The following is a 6,093-nucleotide window of genomic DNA, read 5'->3' as shown; positions in this document are numbered from 1 at the left end:
AAGCTAACAATTCACTTGTTTGTATGGTAGACACACTCAATCACTCGTAATACCTTATTTGCTGCTGCTTCGAAATTATAAGAATTTCACCATATGAAAAACATATTTCAATTTCAATGATATTTTGATTATTTTGAAGGAATATAAATAGTACTTTTGAAAAATAGAACAATGAGTTGTTCCTTTACACTTATGCATTGAAAGTTTTACATAAAAGCCAACGGTTTCGGCAAAAACAGGGGTGTCCATTTCGCCCCGGGTGTCCATTATGCCCCCAATCCCCCTACTTATCGAGATATAGGCAGCAGAATGAGACCATTGCCAATTTTTGGTAAAATTAATGAAATGTTCAACTTCACATATCTTCGGCTTTAATGAGAAATGTTGAACTGTTAAAGTAGTTTCTAAAAGCTTGCTTATAAACCTTTCGAATAACGTATCAGACGTAGAAATATTGATTGTAAAACTATTAAATGATGCCACATTAAAAAATTCAATTTCCCATACAAACCGTTCCATACAAAAAAAAGTTTCGCTAAGTTTCGCTTCGGGACTACTTCTATGTCTTTGATTAGGATCCCTGGGAGGCATTGATAACAAATTTAGCTGCTACTAGCTGCTATTCTGCAATTCCAATAATGTTGTCGGCGATGATTGAGATATTGCTATATAAAATAACCTGGCCAATAAATACCTCTGAGGAAACATTTGGTCGTCATGGCAACTTTTATCGGTAGATCAATCATAGTTCAGTCTAAAACAGGTCTTGGATCTCTTAGCGAAGCGTGTTTTCACGAATTGGAATCCATTTTGTGAATCTTTAAACGCCTAAAAGTATGCAATGCTCTTGTAATTTCATGCTGTTTGAAACTGTCGTGTTGAAACAACCTGTTCAACATGTTGTTCATATTTTTCAGGCATAAATCCTACGAATAGGAGCAAGACATTATAAAATTGACGCGAAAATATTTTTGGCCACCTGTTTGTATGGAGCCGCCCCATAGTGCACCGTGGGTGCCCAGGACAGAAAGTAGTAGCAAGCGTGCGACACAATTTCCAAGGCCTTAAGCTCTACAATGAAAATTCACGGTCGAGAAACTTTTTTGGATGAATCAAATGAATTCAACTCGAAATGAAATTTTCCTATTTGCATTGGTGCAATTGACGGTAAGCACGTTTCTATGAAGGCCTCTCATAATGCAGGAAGCCTGTTTTTAATAACTGATTGAGATTTTTATGTTTCTATATTCTCGAGCCACGGGGCTTCTGAAACACTAAACTAAAAATGTTACTTACGTAAAAGTAGCTGCTTCGTGTGTTTTCAGCGTCGATTCTTTCCGGTTCCACTTCAGCCGGACTGGACTGGAAGCCGGATCACGCTCATGCGCCTGTGTGTGTAATTGTAATAGGACAATTATTGTCCTGAAACAGTGATTATACATACTTCCATTTGCGGGACACCTCTGGAAGGAACGCTAGATCGCCCGCAAATTTCCACTCCAGGTTCCCGCAGGATGATCTTGGAATGGGATCCCCACCGTCGCTACCTGACTTTTTCAGCTGTTGCTGCTTTCTGTATCGGTGGCTTTCATTGAGGGCGATCCATGCAGTTTTGCATGTATCAGCTAAAAATTTGAGTATAGTGTTATTATCACATTTTAATTAATTTAATAAAGTGCATTATTACTTACGCGTTCGGAACAGCTTGCTAGCAATTTTCTTGCACGCCATTTTGATTGCGCTATGGTTGTGATGGTTGCTATTGGAAATATCCTACATCTGCGGTCGGGCCCTCACCTCAACCGCCAAAAGTTTCTGTTCCTCGGCTGAAAAGATCTCTGTGCGTGACTTCCGTTTCTTTCCCTTCCTGGCCACAGAAAACTCCTGCTCCGGAACGGCGAGTTCTTCAATCTACAAAAACTGGATCTCGTGTTCGGATACCGACATACTGGGGAACGACGGAAAACACACACTAGAACGATACAGATAGCTCCCGGAACAACGAAACCTCGAACAGAACAAACTGAGCGCTGAAAAAAAAACCAAAAAAAAAGAAATGTCATTTTTACTCACGGCACAATATATCGACATATTATCATACAAAAATTATATTCCCTACACCAAGCCCTACACCCAACTCCCGAGTTCCGCGCGGGAAGCCAAATTTGAGTACCGTCAGTGTGAGTTGGGTCAACAATGTATATGGAAAATTAAATTTTGGTCGCATCAACCCGGAACAAGGGTGTTTCAATTCGTCAGCGTCCAAAGCAGCTGACGGAATTTTCACCTTTCTGAATGCAACCTCGCTGGTCTAGATCACGTTTGTGATGGTCAATTTTCTCGGCTGGGCACATATGACCCATCCGTTCCCAAAGGGTTAAAATAATATAACAGACAAACTAATGTAAAAGTTTGACCACAGTTATTGTAAACGATCAATGTTCCAATACAATAAACCCGCTATCCCTTAAATATGACTCCAAATAGCACTCTCAAAAGACGAAAATATTATATCTGTATTATCTACCTAGAAGCTGATATGCATTTTTTTTTAATTTTGCATGAATCTAACATTTGTTTTCAAAATATTACACCGTATATTATGCATAAAATAATGTGAATACTCTTAAGTTGTTTTAATTCACATTTGTAAGGTTTTCGTACTGATTGTATTGCTTTTATACATATGACCCAAAGTCACCCCCAAAATGAACTATTTGTACTACAGCTTGAATAAAAATGTATTTCATGCAAAATAGCTTACTAAATCAAGAAAACTTATATTATTTAACAAAACAACAACTGAACACACCTAGAAAACAGCAATTGATTACATGTTCGGTGTTCACTGTTCAGCAATAACAACGTTATTGTACAGTACGCTTAACCATAAAATTCACATCACGTTTTATTAATGGAAAACTAACTAAATGTGACTTTCCGACACTGGATGGCCAATGCGAGTTATATTTTCCATATACTTTACACTTTTTGACCATCACTTCGATAAATGTTAGAAGGGTAATTTTCTAATTGTTGCACGGCTAAAAACTCACCAATTGTTGCATACTCCATGCTTTTCTTATGAGGTGTGCAACAATTGGCGATTTACCCTATTTTGAGTAAAATATCTTTCTTGATTTTGGTCCAAAATTACTCCCCAGGCCCAATGTCACCCCGACTGGCGGTATATGGCATAGCACCTAAATTTGAATATCTGCACCGAACTGCTAAAATAGGTAAGTTTTACTTAAAAATGGGGTTTTAAAAAACTTAAAAATACGTTTGTTTGAACAAACGGGGAACTTTTCATTAAATGATTTTTACTCAAATTTATGTTATGTGGTTTTTCGTTTTCTCAGTGTATGTATGTATGTATGTAGGTAGCCACCATCCTAGCTTGAGTCTTGCTCTGCATGTAGTTCCACCTAACAGTAAAGATCAATTTCATTACCACCCTGACTTCAACATACCGCTGTATGAAGGGCCAAAAGGGGGTGTGACGGACCCGTAAGTAGAGACACTTACGCGAAATCCGCGGGCTTAAGAGAATCTCCTTCCAGCAATATGATCCAAAAGGGTGAATAATGAAATTTACATTACTTGTCAAGCTTTCTACGGAATGGTTTGTCACAAGAAGGGCGCGTCAAATCCATTGCAACTGTTTTTCGTTTTCTCAGTGTACACTCAAAACAAGAAAAGCCTTAGTGTAACGGTTCGTAGTACCCCCTCAGCAGGTTTATGAGAGTTTGTCGTGGTCTAGAGTAGTATTCGTCAGTTTTTTAAATAAAATTCAGGAAAGTGTTTGTGTTGTTTGTTTCCACTCTGTGTGTTTGATGGTCACCCGAAAAAGACGAAGCCAACAATATCAGCTACCAATACCCTGCAACTTCACTCACCAGAGGACTCTACATGTTAGCATGATGTTGGTAGCCATTGGTAGCGAATGGAGGCCATGTTTGAGTAGATCCTGGATTGATCGGGAAGATAAGATCGGCCATTTGCCCAAGTAATCCCCAACAGAATAGTTGAAAGTGCTCGCTGTTCTTTGAGCCAAAGTGAGAATCAAGTGTGTGTGTGTGTGTGTAGGATTCCAAGGACACAGAACCCCGAGGTTTTACCGTAGTTATACCGTGGTTTTACCACTACCAAAGAGGTGAACCCTAACCTCAAAATGGGTCACCTTCCGCCATGGCTACATCCGGCGAAGGCTTGGACAGATGATGATCCGGCCATTCGCTACACCAGACCGAGGACCACCCTAAGAGTTGTTCTCCAGTGGCCGCAGATACCCCGATTCGATCGGGCGATTAAGGTCGCATTGAACGAGAAGAAGAAGGACGAGGAAGGAGAGGATCGGTGGATGAGGACAGCAGGAGAAAGGGGCCCCGAAGATAGAAGGTCAGATTAGTCTTGAGAAAGTGGGTGGAAGTAGAGTGAAACTAGAGAGCTAGGGAAAGATAGAGAGGAAGTGCACAAAGTTTGGAGGAATAAACAGGAGTGTGAAAAAGGCAGCTCAATTGTTTTCCTGAATCCGCGAAATAGCAAGGATAAGCTATGGCAACCGCCATTGACACATTCCAGCGTAACGGGACACCGCGAGGAACTAACTTTCGTAAACAAATGACGTCTGCAATCGAAAATAATGTTCATGACCGTATGGTTTAACAGGTTTTATAACAAGCTTATTAGATGTACTTCCTGATGCAATACTTGTTCTATGGGGTTTTGGTTCCAATTTACTTTATATAACATGTTACATTTCGTAACGGGACACCATCGTAAAAATCTTATTGTTAAAAAAATCAAACTAAAATGCGTATATCTGCTCTGTTATTAGGTTTTGAATAATAGAGTCTTCTAGCCATTTCTTCTTTGGATTGATGTGAACAAGATTGCCGAAGTGAGTTTTACTGAGAAATGTATAGTTTAAGAAATATTCTTGATTCAGTTTTTGGAGTGCAGCGTTACGCTCGCGTGAAAACAGTGTTTTGCAAATGGTGTCCCGTTACGGCTAAAGACATCTAGTTGTAGATCAAATGCTACGCTAGATAGAATGTTGGTGTCTTCGGCAATGTTTTTTAGACAGAGGGTAGCTGTCCGGTAGGACACAAAAACGCCTTCAAACTCACTCTGGCCCTATGGTGGCCATCGGAATGGGCCCTGGGGAACCTGTTTCGAGGCCTTTCACGTAGCCGACCCCCGTCAACTCATTTTCAAAATGCTGGCTTTTCGTCAATTTTCATCCGATTTTTTTGAAGTCACCCTCAATTGATCATAAATTGGTGCTAGTTTATTATACTCAAGTGGCCATGCAATATCCGGAACCATTCCGGCGATATTTCGGAATGTGTTAGGCTCAGGGGGTTGCCAAAATGGATTAAAGTGATTATTTCGTGTGTTGTTCTATTTGAACCATCGATTTTCGACGAAATTTGCGAACAGTGAAACACAACGGCTATAATAAGATTTGAATAAGTTGGCCCATCTGGATCCCCGTGATAGGTTCCACGGGGCCTCATTGGAGACACTTCTGGTTTTCAACCTAAACATGCCGTGCGACATATCAATCTTTATGATTTCGAATGACTGAGTCAGAAACGACGGACTTAAGTATGTATCAACTAATATGGCCACCCCGGAACATATACATAGCACAGGTTCCACGGGGGTGTCATCGGGGACATTTCTGGTTTGCAACCGAAACATGCCGAGCGACGTATCAATCTTCATGATTTCGAAAGAATGGGACAGAAAAAAATGACTTAAGTATGCATCAACTGATATGGCCGCTCCGTAACACCTGGAACAGGTTCCGCAGGGGCCTCTCAAACACAATAACACACACGAAATAATCACTTTTAGCCATTTGGCAAAACAGGCATCAATTGCACAAGATACTCAGGAACAGTTTTATTGTCAGCATCATCCTACTGAATTAATAACTATAAAAGCGAGGACTCTTATTTAGTAGTTCAGTCTACAATCCTGCCAAATATTTAACTTTTATATCGTTTATTTATCTAACTGGTTTTATCCATTGCAAAACACATTTTTTATTTAATCATTTATTTGAAGGCTCATGCGCCATGG

At 39.9% G+C, this 6,093-nt stretch overlaps 1 pseudogene; it reads right to left on the bottom strand.

Moving 5' to 3' along the window:
• Positions 1-1,292: 1,292 nt before the first annotated feature.
• LOC134290717 (uncharacterized) lies at positions 1,293-3,068 on the bottom strand (annotated as a pseudogene).
• Positions 3,069-6,093: the final 3,025 nt, after the last annotated feature.

The sequence above is a fragment of the Aedes albopictus genome, chromosome 1, assembly GCF_035046485.1.
Source record: "Aedes albopictus strain Foshan chromosome 1, AalbF5, whole genome shotgun sequence".
NCBI lineage: Eukaryota > Metazoa > Arthropoda > Insecta > Diptera > Culicidae > Aedes > Aedes albopictus.
Note: the sequence above shows the minus strand (reverse complement) of the source record. Positions and strands in the feature narration are given on the sequence as shown.